This window comes from Podarcis bocagei, assembly GCF_964188305.1.
Source record: "Podarcis bocagei genome assembly, chromosome: 2".
NCBI lineage: Eukaryota > Metazoa > Chordata > Lepidosauria > Squamata > Lacertidae > Podarcis > Podarcis bocagei.
In genome coordinates, this window is record NC_138126.1 from 322,679 (window position 1) to 336,638 (window position 13,960).

The 13,960-nt window shown below is 47.6% G+C and overlaps 1 protein-coding gene across 1 annotated transcript in view; it reads right to left on the bottom strand.

Annotated features, from left to right (window-relative positions):
* Window positions 1–13,960, bottom strand: part of LOC308582203 (uncharacterized protein) — a gene marked incomplete at its 3' end in the record, with an annotated part of 126,489 nt that overhangs the window by 62,057 nt on the left and 50,472 nt on the right. Inside the window, exon 2 of the mRNA XM_081185122.1 lies at window positions 475–600. The remainder of the gene's footprint in view (window positions 1–474; window positions 601–13,960) is intronic.

Consider the following 13,960-nt stretch of genomic DNA (forward strand, 5'->3'; position numbering starts at 1 on the left):
ATACCATATGCCTTATACCATTTTTAAAAATTCTATGATTATCCCTGCTGTGTTTTATTTAATGGAAATTGAGACTGGTTTCCTAGGTGAAGCTTTTTCCACATTCTAAACAGTCCCCTGCAAGAAATATTTCATGGAAAATTAGATTCACCAAAAGAACGAAGCCAGACAAATGTAGAAAGGGAAAAAGAAAATTAGACAGGATGTACCTCCACATCCCTAAGATCTCAGAAGCCTACATTGAAGAAGGCCTGGGCAGCTCAGAGCAGCCTCATCCTGGTTGGAAAAGGCAGGACTGGTGGAAGAATATTCCCAGACAGAACAGGAGATGCATCTCCTATGGAGAGTTCTGGGTGTGTTAACATCTCAGATGCTGCAGGTGGCGCTATGGGGCTCCCTCAAAATAGAGGTTTGTCCTTCAGAGATCTGTATGGAATTTCAAAACTGATCTTATGATCCAGCAGGGAGCCTTACCAGAGAGGCCACGATCCCAGGATTCTCCTCCTTGACTTCCTTCTGCAGAGCTCTCTGGTCAGGATCCAGCAAAGCCCAGTCCTCCTCTGTGAAAGGAACAGCTACGTCTTCAAAGCACACTGGACCCTAAGGAGAAAAGGGGGAATAAAGATGATATTATTCTACACGTTGCTCTGTTCTTTTCTGTTGTGTATTTAATTGATGGGTACAGTGGTACCTTGGGTTACAGACGCTTCAGGTTACAGACTCCGCTAACCCAGAAATAGTACCTCGGGTTAAGAACTTTGCTTCAGGATTAGAACAGAAATTGCATGGTGGTGGTAGTGGAGGCCCCATTTTCTAAAGTGGTACCTCAGGTTAAGAACAGTTTCAGGTTAAAAATGGACCTCCAGAATAAATTAAGTTCTTAACCCGAGGTCCCACTGTATTAATCTTTGTGTAAGCGGGGGAATTCACGTAATAATATTATTATCTATATGGCACTCATCTTCATGGAAATCTTTGCAAGCATTCCCATTTTCCGGATGGAAGGACCTCCTCTCCCTTCATCTGGTGGGGTGGACCCTCCCCCTGCCCTCAAGCCAACTTGAAGGGGCACCAGGAGGGGGTGGGGAGGGGAAGCCCCATTGTGCATTGTGAGGGGAGGGAATGGTTGGTTGGTTGGCATCCATCTGTCTTAGGAGACCATGGAAGAGTGTGTCTTTGGGAGTGAGATCTGGGGGAGAGACATGTGTTGTTGCATCTGGGACGCAGGAAGTGGTCTGGAGATGCAGACGGGCTTTTCTTCTCCCTGTGCTCCCCCCATGTGGGAATGTTCCCGTCTGGCTGCAGCCCCTTCTCCCCATTGCACCCTCAGGGGAAGAGAGAGGAGACTCAGGTGAGTCCAGGAGGGGCTTTTGCAAAGGAGAGAGAAGAAGAAAGCAGGAAGGGAGGGGGAGGGAGGGGCTTCTGCTCTGGAGGACCTTGCCCCCTCCCCCTTCACTTCCTGTCCTCTCTAGGAATCCAGCTCTGCTCCTTTTAACCCTTGGCAAGCCGAGCGCCCTAGGTCCTCCCCTCCCTCTCCCTGCCTTCAGTTTTCCTGCGCCTGCGCTCTAGGGGCTGCCCCCCTTATATCCCCCCCTTATCTCCTGGGGGGGGGGGAGAAGAGGCGAAGGGCTGCCTAGTGGTGGGAGGTGCCTTGGGCTCAGAAATGGCTCCCTCCAGACACCCCCCCAAGAAACACCCTCCAGCTCGGGGGGGGGGAGGGAGGGGGCTTCCCAGCCAGGAGACCCCTCCCCCTCCCCGAAAACCCCCTCCCCCCCACCAGGAAAATAGGGAGATGAAGAAGTGTCCCAGGCCAGGAATGAAACGCCCTCGCCATCTTGGGGGGAGGCCAAAAGGAGCTTCCAGGAGAGCCACCTACAAAGGACCCCTGGGAAATGGCTCATCCATCCAGCCGCTTGGGGCCAATGATGGATCCCTTCAGATCCATGGACAAGAGAGGAATCCCGAGGAGGAATCCGCCCCTGAAGGCCCCCCGGGAAAGGGCCGCCTGGTCGGCCAGGAATCCTTGGCGCCCCAAGGGAGGCGAGGAGGCAGTTGGGAAAAGGCGGGAAAAGCCGTTGAGGGGAAGCAGCCGCAGGGGGGGGAGGGGCGCCTCCTCTCTCCTCCCTCAGAGACACAGAGAGAGACAAGGGGGACCCTCTGGGGGGGCGGAAAGGGGGACAGGGGGGTCTCTCTCTCTCCCTTGTCGCAGGAAAAGCCCCCCATCATTCAGTTTAACTCCACACACACTCACACTCACACACAACATACGCTACGCTTCTGTTATAAATTCATAGAAAATCCACCATACATCGGATCTGCACGGTTCCACTTTTATTTGACTCCATGAAGGAAGGACTACAAAATGGGGAAGAAACAAAAAAAATTTCCTTCCTGTAGCACCTTAAAGACCAACCTAGGTTAGTTCTTGGTATGAGCTTTCGTGTGCATGCACACTTCTCCAGACACACAATATCTGTGTATCTGAAGAAGTGTGCATGCACACGATAGCTCATACCAAGAACTAATTTAGTTGGTCTTTAAGGTGCTACTGGAAGGAATTTTTGTTTTGTTTTGTTTTGACTATGGCAGACTGAAATATACTCAGAGTCGCAAAGTGATTTCAGGCTCTTTATTCAGCTCATAGTGGTGAGGAGGAATGAATCAAAGTCCCCTCACAGTACCTGCTTTATATACACTATTTACACAGTGGGCTGCACATGATTGGCTAATTCCGGAATTCTACTCTAAGCCAATCAGGTTGTGGATTCACTTCTATCTGGAGCAGGATTGGGTGGTTCCTGCCAACCAATCATACTGCTGCATTGTTCTAGGACCAATCAGACTGCTGCATTCTGAATCCTATTGTTCTAGGACTAATCAGACTGCTGCAATTTGGATCCTATTGTTCTAGGACCAATCAGACTGCTTCAGTTTGGATCCTATTCAACTAAGTACATAACACCCCTCCCCTCTAAGTTCCAGTCCTGCCCGGGAGGTCGCATTCATAGTCCTCGAGGTACGCCGGCGGCCTACGTGTGCGTTGCGGCCTGGGGTGTTCCCTGGTCCGGGCTCCAGGTTCTGGCTCGTGTTCCAAGGATGCTGGCTGTGATGGGCCTGTTTGGTCTGGTGCAACCGGCTCGCTCAGTCGTGGATCTGGTTCCGGTGTCCTTTCGGCCTCGTGGGTCCTCTCTGTATTTACTGATTCTGCCTCTCCTGCTGGCCCCTCCTGCTCTATGGGCCTCGCTGCCCCGCTGTTCCCTTGGGACTCCTCTGACCTGTCCTCCTCCTGGTTTTCTCCTGGGAATCGTCGCCGTATCTGGTCGCAGTGGCGACGCCAGCATTGCCCCCCATCCATTAGCACCTCATACAACACTGGGCCAGTGACCCTGGTGACTGTGGCGGGTACCCATGCTGGGCCTGCCCCAAAATTCTTTGCGTACACTGGGTCCTGGGCCTCGAAGGTCCGGGGGTTCCTGCCTTCCCCCACCACTACCTCATCCTGAGCTCTATCGGGGTGAAGGCGGTCCAATCTGATTGCAAGGCGCCGACCCATTAGTAGTTCAGCGGGGCTCCGGCCAGTCGTTGAGCTGGGGGTGCTGTGCTGTGCTAGAAGGAATGTGGCAAGGCGGTACTCCCAGTCCCCTTGCGTCATGCGGCGGAGGGTGTCCTTGGTGGTCCGCACCATGCGTTCTGCTTGGCCATTGGTGGCAGGGTGGAATGGCGCCGAACGGATGTGGCGGATGGCGTTCTGCGCTGTGAAGGTTTGGAATTCTCCTGACGTAAATGCAGTCCCGTTGTCTGAGACGAGAGTGTCAGGGAGCCCGTGGGTTGCAAACAGCCTGCGTAGTACCCGGATGGCTGCGGACGTGGAAGTGGACGGTACCAGTGCGACTTCCAGCCATTTGGTGTAGGAGTCCACCACTATGAAGAATGTTTTCCCCTGAAAGGGGCCAGCGAAATCCACATGCAGGCGTGACCATGGTGCTCGGGCGGACTCCCAGGACTGGACTGGGGCCCTTGGGGGATCTGGGCGGGATTCTTGGCAGGCCTGGCAGTGTTTGACCCAGGCCTCTATCTCTCCGTCGATCCCTGGCCACCACACATAACTCCTGGCAAGGGCCTTCATTCTTACTACCCCTGGGTGTGTCTCGTGTAGGGCTGTGAGGACCCTTTTGCGGAGGGGCTGGGGAACAACGACCCTGCTTCCCCATAACAGGCACCCCTTGTGGGCCGACAGTTCATGTTTGTGGGTTGTGTAGCTGGCGAATTCTGGCCCGGGGCTGTTGCTGGGCCATCCCCTCCACACCCAGTCCAGGACCCGGGAGATGACCCTATCTTTCTTGGAATGGTGTGCAACTTCTTGTGCCTGAATGGGGCGGTCGGGAAGCAGCTCCAGGCTCATAACCTCTTGTGCAGGTGCTGGGTCAGGGCCTGTTTCCGGTAGTGGTAGCCTGCTGAGGGCGTCCGCATGGCCCATCGCCTTCCCAGGTCGGTGAATCAGTGCATACTGGTAGCTGGCAAGGAAAATTGACCACCTGAGGACGCGAGGAGACAGCACTTGGCGGGTCTGCTTTTCGGGAGCAAACAAGCCAAGCAGCGGCTTGTGGTCAGTCACCACGGTGAAGGGCCGCCCGTACAAGAAATCATGGAATTTTTTTACTCCCTTCACGATTGCCAGACCCTCCTTGTCGATTTGCGAGTAGTTCCGCTCGGTTGCGTTGAGTGTCTGGGAAAAGTACGCCACCGGTACCTCTCTTCCATCCGGGAGTTGGTGCCCCAGGACAGCGCCAATGCCATAGGGTGAGGCGTCGCATGCTAGCACCACTGGCAGCCTCTCGCCGAAGTGTGCCAAGACCGAGTTTGAGACAAGCAAGTCCCAAGAAGGCCTGAAGTTCAGTCTTGCTCTTGGGCGCTGGGGCATCACAAATGGCCCGTACCTTGTCCCCAGTCGGGTGGACCCCTTCTGCGTCCACCATAAATCCCAGAAAGTCCAATCATACTGCTGCATTCTGCAGACTGCTGCATTCTGAATCCTATTGTTCTAGGACCAATCAGCCTGCTGCAGTTTGGATCCTATTGAACTCAGTACATAACACAATTATATATCTATATATAAAATCACATTAGAAACAGGTAACAAAGAAAAGACAATCATTCGCAAACACCACAGTGCAATACTTTATACAGCAGTCCCTCACTATATTCAGGGTTTGGTTCCAAGGGTTTCATGTACACATGAAAATCAAAGCGAATCCTTGGAGCTGCGCCACTCCTCCAGCAAGGCAGAGAGCTTAAAAGGTCATTTTGCACCAGGTCCACTCAGGATTACCTGGCACAAAAAGAGCTTTTAAGCTCTCTGACTTCCTTGCGGGGTAAGGCCCTCTCAGTACGCTGGCTCTGGAAGGCTACGAATGCTCGCCTGAGACCACGCGGGGAACTTGCATTGCTCCTCAAGATCTCGTGAGAACATCCCAGAGCTTTCCAGAGTCGGTGTGCCCAGTGGGTCTTGACCAGCAAGCTTAAAAGCACTTTTCACACCGGGTGGCCCCCGACCGACCTGGCACAAACAGAGCTTTTAAACTCTTCACCCTGCTTGGGACTTGACTTGTGCAATTTCAGCCTCCCAGGATTGAACTCACATGCAAAATGAGCAGTTACTCTTTTCCATATCTACTTCTCCTACAGTTCTATTGTTCTATCTCATTCAAGGATTAAACGGTATTAAAGAACAATTATAAGGTATTTTATAGCACACCGAGTATTGCTCATTGCCTTTTTGTTCTAAGTCAGAGTCGGCTTCCCATCCCAAAACACGACGTCTCTTACTTGAGAGTAAAGGGGAGATCTTTATATAGGATAACAGCAGTATTGACTCAGCAGCCAAGCACTGGGTCTGGAAGTCAGGATTCTGAGGTAGTCAAGATCCCAAGGTGAGTGGGCATGGCAAGAGGTTCATAACCACACAGACACTACAAAGATGTCCCTACAGTTGATGTGCTCTTCCTGCCAAGCTCTTCAAGACAACGCAGAGTGAGCTCATGCACAAGACTCTCTTGCCCAATGCAAGTCCCACCTACAAAGGTGTCCCCAGGCTCTTGAAGATTAGACAATCATTATTATTACCTTTGGGACGCAGGTGGCGTTGTGGGTTAAACCACAGAGCCTACGATTTGCCGATCAGAAGGTCGGTGGTTCAAATCCCACGGCGGGGTGAGCTCCCGTTGCTTGGTCCCTACTCCTGCCAACCTAGCAGTTCGAAAGCACGTCAAAGTGCAAGTAGATAAATAGGTACCACTCTGGTGGGAGGGTAAAGGGCATTTCCGTGCGCTGCTCTGGTTCTCCAGAAGCAGCTTAGTCATGCTGGCCACATGACCCGGAAGCTGTCTGCGGACAAAGGCCGGCTCCCTTGGCCTATAGAGCGAGATGAGCGCACAACCCCAGAGTCGGTCACGACTGGACCTAATGGTCAGGGGTCCCTTTACCCTTTACCTATGATTCCCTTTATAGCCCACCTTTCCTCCCATGAGCCCAAGGTGGTGCACACAATTCTACCTCTCTTCACAACAACCCCATGAGGTAGGTCAGGCTGAGAGATGGTGACTGACCCAAGGTCAGTTGGGGGTTTGAACCCACGTCTCCCCAGTTCTAGTCCAGCACTCTAACCATAACACCCCCCTGGCTCTCTGGTCATCAGTCTCCAACTCTGCCTCCACCCCTACCTGTTCAGCCCCTTCCCCTTGCTGGTCAAGAGGGGCAGGGGAGAGAGTCAGCAGTACCTGACACAGGGACCCTCCTCTGCCGTCCCTAGGTGCCAACCTTACAGCCCGCCACCTGCTCCTCCGTCTTCCTCCCATCTTGGGCTGCCAAACCAGGCCAGATTCCAGGGCCGGCCAAGGATATTTTGACACCTGAGGCAAACCACAAAATGGTGGGGGGCACCTCCCAAAGGGCAAAAGGGGTGAGGGAAGATCTAATATCAGGAACAAGGAAGAAATGACAATCTGTATCAAAAGCAAGGGTGGGAAGAGACGAGCAGTGCCTCCTATTTGCCAGGATGCCTCTGTAATAGTAATAATAATAATAATTTATTTATACCCCGCCCTTCCCGGTTCAAAAACTGGGCTCAGGGCGGCTAACAACAAATTTAAAACACTTAATTGTAAAAGCAGCATAAAATACAGCATAAAAACATGAATAACAATAAAATTCAAAATTCAGAAATCAATTTAGGGGAAATAAGCATTAGATAATCCCCAAGTCTAGCTGGCTGAATTGGTCCTACTTGGGCCAGCGAGGAGGCCAGGGGAGAATGAGCTGTGGGGTCTCAGAGGGGCTGATCTTCATAAAAGGGGAGGGGGAGGGAAGGGAAGGGAAATAAAAGATCAGGCTGAATTCAAATTAAAGGCCAGGCGGAATAGCTCTGTCTTACAGGCCCAATGGAAGGAGGTTAAATCCTGCAGGGCCCTGGTCTCCTGGAACAGAGCATTCCACCAGGTCGGAGCCATCACTGAAAAGGCCCTGGCCCTGGTGGAGGATAGCCTGACTTCCTTAGGGCCCGGGACCTCTAAACTGTGGTTCTTCATGGACCTTAGGTCCTCTGTGGGGCAGACCAGGAGAGGTGGTCCCGTAAAGAGAGGTGGCCTTGGGGCTGTTGCTCTCACCATGGCAGGGGCAGCAGCCAATGCATTCGCTGGAGGCCGAATCTGCTGTCCCTATGAATGCTGCCTCCTAAGGCGGTTGCCTCAACTTGCCTCATGGTTGGGCCGGCCTTGCCAGATCCTGACAGGACTGAGGGGCCCACAACAGTCAGCTTGGTCATTTACACAATTTCCCACTTCCCACCCACCCAATCTACTGGAGTTGGAAGATTTTTGTTTTTCCAGAATTGGGCCTTGCATCATCATCATCATCTTGTCCCAATCAGCACACAACTGAGCATTTCTGTATTAGGGGCTCTTAGCTTCTTGTTTGCAATGTTTTGAGATTTCCTGTGACTGCATCCGGGAGAACTGCCTAAAAAAAAACGTGTCTGTCGGGGGAAATTTGCCCCAAACCCCTGATGAATCTTTGTGAGGGCTTTAAAAATCAGAAACCGGTTTAATCCCCACAACAACCCTGTGAGGTAGGTTAGGCTGGTCCAAGGTCAAGAGCAGGGGATCCGAACCCTGGTCACCTATGTCCTAGTCCAACTTCCCAACCACTACGCCATGCTGGCTCTTTCAGTGGGTCTACTCTGAGTAGGGCTTGGCTAGCGACAACCCAATAACAACAATATTGCATGTGGCTGAGTTAAGGCCGCCTGGCATGCTCACTGCTCAGCTGCTCAGCCCCGATGGGATCCTGGTATACCTCATTCAATCCCCTGGCCTTCCAACTGCCAACAGCTCCCCCAAATGGAATCTTTCAGCATCCTTCCTCTGATTGGCTCTTGCAAGACTGCCGGCCCTTGGATGTCTTTCAAGAGAAAACAGGGCGGGGCTGATTTCACCCCTCTCCTTCCAAGAACAGAAAGCTGCCGTAAGTTTCTGTGCCTTGCATAGCTGTCAACCTTCCCTTTTTGGGCGGGAAATTCCCTTATTCCAGCGCCGTTTCCCGCTGCTTCCTGCTGCTATCTTGGATTGTTAGATATCCCGTAGACTGTCCCCGGGATAAGTGAGGCTGCTGATCCCTTATTTTCAAGGCTGCTGATCCCTTTTCAAAATGGAAAGTTGACAGCTATGGTGCCTTGAGGGGGTGGGTTGGCTCCCTACAGACAGACTTCACCGCTACCCACTTCTGGTGTAGCCTTATTAATCCATGGGTCGGAATAATTGTTGCACCCGAGCAGAGACAAAAGGAGCCAAACAACACCAGGGGGTTAATCCAGAGAAAGAGCGTTTTATTCTGCCATCCGGGGGGGCAGAAGGCACCTGTGTGATTCAGTTCACAAAAGACAGGCCGCACCGAAAACATTTTACAAGCAGGTTTTATCCTTTTTCCAAACCCCTTTTTTCCTCTCCCCCTTCACAGATTCTTACATAGAAATGTTGCTTTTCGTTCTCTGGCTCTGTTCCCGGAAGTATGTTGCAAGTCAATGTACCAGGACAAGGTTATCTTGGATCTGGGAAGCGAAAGCTTTACTGTTCTCAGCTCTGAGTTGTTACAGCGTTTTTGTTACAGAGAGGACTGCTTAGCTCATGCTTTTTGTCTTAGAGGAAATTGTAGTTTTTAAAATGCGTACTCCGAGGCCTGGTTGGGGGGGGGGATTCACAAACAGTTTTTAGGGCTTTCTGGGGTAACCCTAACTGTACCCCTTCATTCCATACCTCTCAATTTTGGACAGCCCTTTTCTTAAAAAGGCTCGTCCCAAGAAGGCACAGGCTGATATTCTCGGGTCAGAGCTATAATCTGGGGGCGAAGCATGCGAGAAATCATATTGCGTGTCATTGTATGCAAGCACTGCAGGAAGCAAGGTACAGAAAAGCAAAAAATTAGCAAAATGAAAAGTGGGCCAAGCAGCAGTAAAAACAGGCCTTTTGCCCATCCTAGGTTTGGCAACCAGTCAAGCCATGACATGTCCCAACCTCTGTCATCTTAGTCCTCTTTATATTCTGACCTTATATCACTGTACCCCTTTGTTTCTGAAAACCATAACATTTTAACATTCATTAAGTTTATAGTAGTCCTTAAGATAACTTTTAAATTTCTTCCATTCTTCTTCCACTGTCTCTTTTCGTTGGTCACGGATTCTGCCTGTCATCTCAGCCAATGTCATATAGTCCATCACTTTCATCTGCCATTCTTCCAGAGTGGGTAAATCTTGTGTCTTCCAATACTTTGCGATGAGTATTCTTGCTGCTGTTGTGGCGTACATAAAAAAAATTCTATCCTTCTTTGACACCAGTTGGCCGACAATGCCCAAGAGAAAGGCCTCTGGTTTTTTAGGGAAAGTACATTTAAGTACCTTTTTCATTTCATTATAGATCATTTCCCAGAAAGCCTTTATCTTCGGGCATGTCCACCAAAGGTGGTAGAAGGTACCTTCAGTCTCTTTACATTTCCAACATTTGTTATCGGGCAAATGATAGATTTTTGCCAGCTTGACTGGGGTCATGTACCACCTGTAAACCATTTTCATAATGTTTTCCTTTAAGGCATTACATGCCGTAAATTTAATACCGGTGTTCCATAACCATTCCCAGTCAGCTGACATAATGTTATGTCCAACATCCTGTGCCCACTTAATCATAGCCGATTTGACTGTTTCATCCTGAGTACTCCATTTCAGCAACAAGTTGTACATTCTAGATAAATTCTTAGTATTGGGTTCTAACAGTTCAGTTTCTAACTTTGATTTTTCCACCTGGAAACCAATTTTCTTGTCCTGTTTGTAAAATTCCATTATTTGGCGATATTGAAACCAATTTTGTACTTTATGTTTCAGTTTCTCGTGACTTTGTAGTTTAAACTTATCTCCATCCTGTTCTAAAATTTCCCAATACTTCGGCCATCCGACCTCCATATTGAGTTTCTTAACTGCTTTAGCCTCCACTGGTGACACCCATCTAGGGGTTTTATTTTCCAATAGATCTTTATATCTTATCCAAACATTAAACAATGCTTTTCTGACAATGTGGTTTTTAAAAGCACTATTAACTTTGTCATACCATAGATATGCATGCCAGCCAAAAGCATTGTTAAAACCTTCCAGATCCAAAATGTCCGTGTTCTCGAGGAGCATCCATTCTTTCAGCCAGCAGAAAGCTGCTGCCTCATAATACAATTTTAAGTCCGGCAGGGCAAAACCCCCTCTTTCTTTAGCATCTGTTAGTATTTTAAATTTAATTCTGGGCTTTTTGCCCTGCCAGACAAATTTCGAAATATCTTTCTGCCACCTCTTAAAGCATTCCATCTTGTCCAGAATCTGCAAGGTCTGAAACAAAAATAGCATTCTAGGCAATACATTCATTTTAATCACAGCAATTCGGCCTATCATTGACAATTTCAAATTTGACCATATTTCTAAATCTTTTTTAATTTCTGACCAACATTTTTCGTAATTGTCCTTATATAAATTCACATTTTTAGATGTTAAGTAAACCCCTAGATATTTCACCTTCTTGACCACTGTCAACCCTGTCTCCTCTTGGAATTTCTCCTTTTCAATATCTGTTAAGTTTTTCCCTAAGACTTTGGTTTTTTGTTTATTCAGCTTAAATCCGGCTACCTGGCCAAACTGTTGTATTATTTCTAAAACTTTTTTCGTACTAGTGTTTGGCTCTTGCAGGGTCAATACTAAATCATCTGCAAACGCTCTTAACTTGTAATGTTTAGCTCCGACCTGCACTCCTTTAACCTGCTGGTCATTTCTTATCATGTTCAGCAACACCTCCAGAACCGAAATAAAAAGTAATGGGGAAATTGGGCACCCCTGTCGTGTTCCTTTTTCTATCTTAAGTTCCTCAGTCACTACATTGTTTACAATCAATTTAGCTTTTTGTTCCGAATATATTGCAGCCATACCATTCTCAAAACCTTGGCCTACCCCCATCCCATGAAGATTCTTTATCATAAAGCTCCAAGAAATATTATCAAAGGCTTTCTCCGCGTCCACAAAGATCAGTACTGCTTTGGTATTTATATTCACCTCCAGCTTTTCCAAAATGTCTATTACATTCCTTACATTGTCTGCTAGGTGTCTTTTAGGGAGAAAGCCTGCTTGGTCCTTATGAATCTTCTCCATCAGCACTCTTTTAAATCTTTTTGCCAAAATGTCTGCAAAAATTTTGTAATCCACATTGAGTAAAGATATTGGGCGGTAGTTCTTAAGTTGTGTCTTCTCAGTCTCTGACTTTGGTATGAGTGAAATATATGCTTCTTTCCACGATTCAGGTGCCTTTTTTCCCTCAAGAATCTCATTGCAGACTTCTTTTAGTGGTTGAGTCAGCCATTCCTTCAGCGATTTGTAGTATCTGGAAGTCAGTCCATCCGGTCCTGGAGATTTGCCCAGTTGCATATTCTGAATGGCAGCCTCTATCTCTTGTTCTGAAATTCTCTGGTTCAAATCCATCTTACTTTGATGAGAGATTTTTTGTAGTCCATATTTTTCAAGGAATTTATCTATATCTTCTTCATCTTGCGGGCCTTGAGTGTAAAGTTTTTTAAAGTAGCCTAGGAAGCAATTTCTAATTTCATTGGGTTTAGATATATTTTTTCCATCCACCTCTAGGCTTGTAACTGTATTTAATTTCTGCCTTTTCTTCAGTTGCCATGCCAAAAGCTTGCCACATTTATTTGCTGATTCAAAGGTCTTTTGCTTCATTTGCTTTATCTTCCATTCAATCTCTTGGTTCATCAATTCCATATATTGTGTTTGATGTAGCTTAATCTCTCTTAGAATCTCCTGGGACTTTGGCTTTATTCTTAATTTTCTCTCTCCTTCCTTTATCTTTTCCAAAATCTTTTCTTTTTTCTCACTTTGTTTTTTCCTCTTTATTGAATTTTGTTGAATCAAAAATCCTCTCATCACCGCTTTACTTGCGTCCCAGATCACTCTTTTCTCCACATCGGCCCTTAGATTTATTTCAAAGTAGTCTTTAAGAGTCTTTTGGGCCTTCGTGAGGATTTCCTTATCTCGGAAGAGGCTGTCATTCATTCTCCATCTAAATTGACCAGTTGTTGTAAGTTTCATCTCCATCCTCACGGCATTATGGTCGGAGCAAGTTTTTGGGCAGATTTCCACTTTCTTGATCTTTGGAGCCATACCACTAGTAATCCAAATTTGGTCAATTCTGGTCCAGGTCATCATTGCTTGAGAGAAGAAGGTTCCCTCTCTCTCCAGAGGGTTCCTTGTTCTCCATATGTCTATCAAGTCCATGTTTTCTGTCATTTCGAAAAAAGTCTTAGGAAGTCTCCCTTCCTTACTAACTGTTAGTCTTTGTGACTTGTCCATATTGGTGGAGACCACGCCATTCATGTCTCCCATGATTATCATATTGTAATCCAAATAGTCCGTCAGGGTTTCATGAAGTCTCTTAAAGAAGTCAGATTTGCCTTCATTTGGTGCGTAGATTCCAACAACTAAAAGTTTTTCTCCTTGTACTTGTATCTCCACTGCCAGGTATCTCCCTTGTTCATCTTTGAATATCATTTTTGGGGCCCATTTCTCTTTCACATATATTACCACTCCTCTTTTCTTAACTTTATCTGATGAAATAAATTCTTGTCCTAGCTTTTTGTTTGTGAGTAGTCTCCTGTGGGCTCTAGTTATATGAGTTTCTTGTAGGCATATCAAGTCCAATTGTTCTCTGTTCAATATATGAAATACTTGTCTTCTCTTCAAAGGCCCATTGAGCCCATTACAATTCCAGCTAAGGAATTGCAGGGCCATCTTGTTAGTTTTCTAAAACTCCTCCAACAGCTCCAAGTTGTTGCTCTTCTTCTGATGGTGGTGGTTTTTGTCCAATTGAGAGATTCAAAATCTCTAATGCTCTCCTCTGTTCTGCAAGTACGTCCACAGTCCCCTTCTGCAGGTCCTCCTGATTTCTTGCCAAAAACTTGTCCTTGTCTTGAATTGTCTTTATTTTCACCTTCTTTGCCTTGTAGTCGAATGACAGTCCTTGTGGGAATTCCCACCTGAAGCGGATGGAATTTTTCTTTAGCAGAAGAGCCAAGTCTTTGTAGAAGTTTCTTAAGTCCAAAATATATTTTGGAATGTCTTTAAAGATCTGTATGGCTGAGTTTCCAATTTGCAGGGCCTTTTCAAAGTGTAGTCCTAATATTTTGTCTCTTTCATCCTTGGATCTGAGTGTAATCAAGCAGTCTCTCGGGGTCTTTCTGTCTTGCTTTTTGCCCAATCTAAAAGCTGTTGTAATTTTAAAGTCATCTTCCTCGAGATCCCAACAGTCTGCAAACTCCCGTGTCAAATATTCCGCAAGGTTGTCTCTCTCGTTCTCCGGGATCGATCTTAATTTCAAATTCC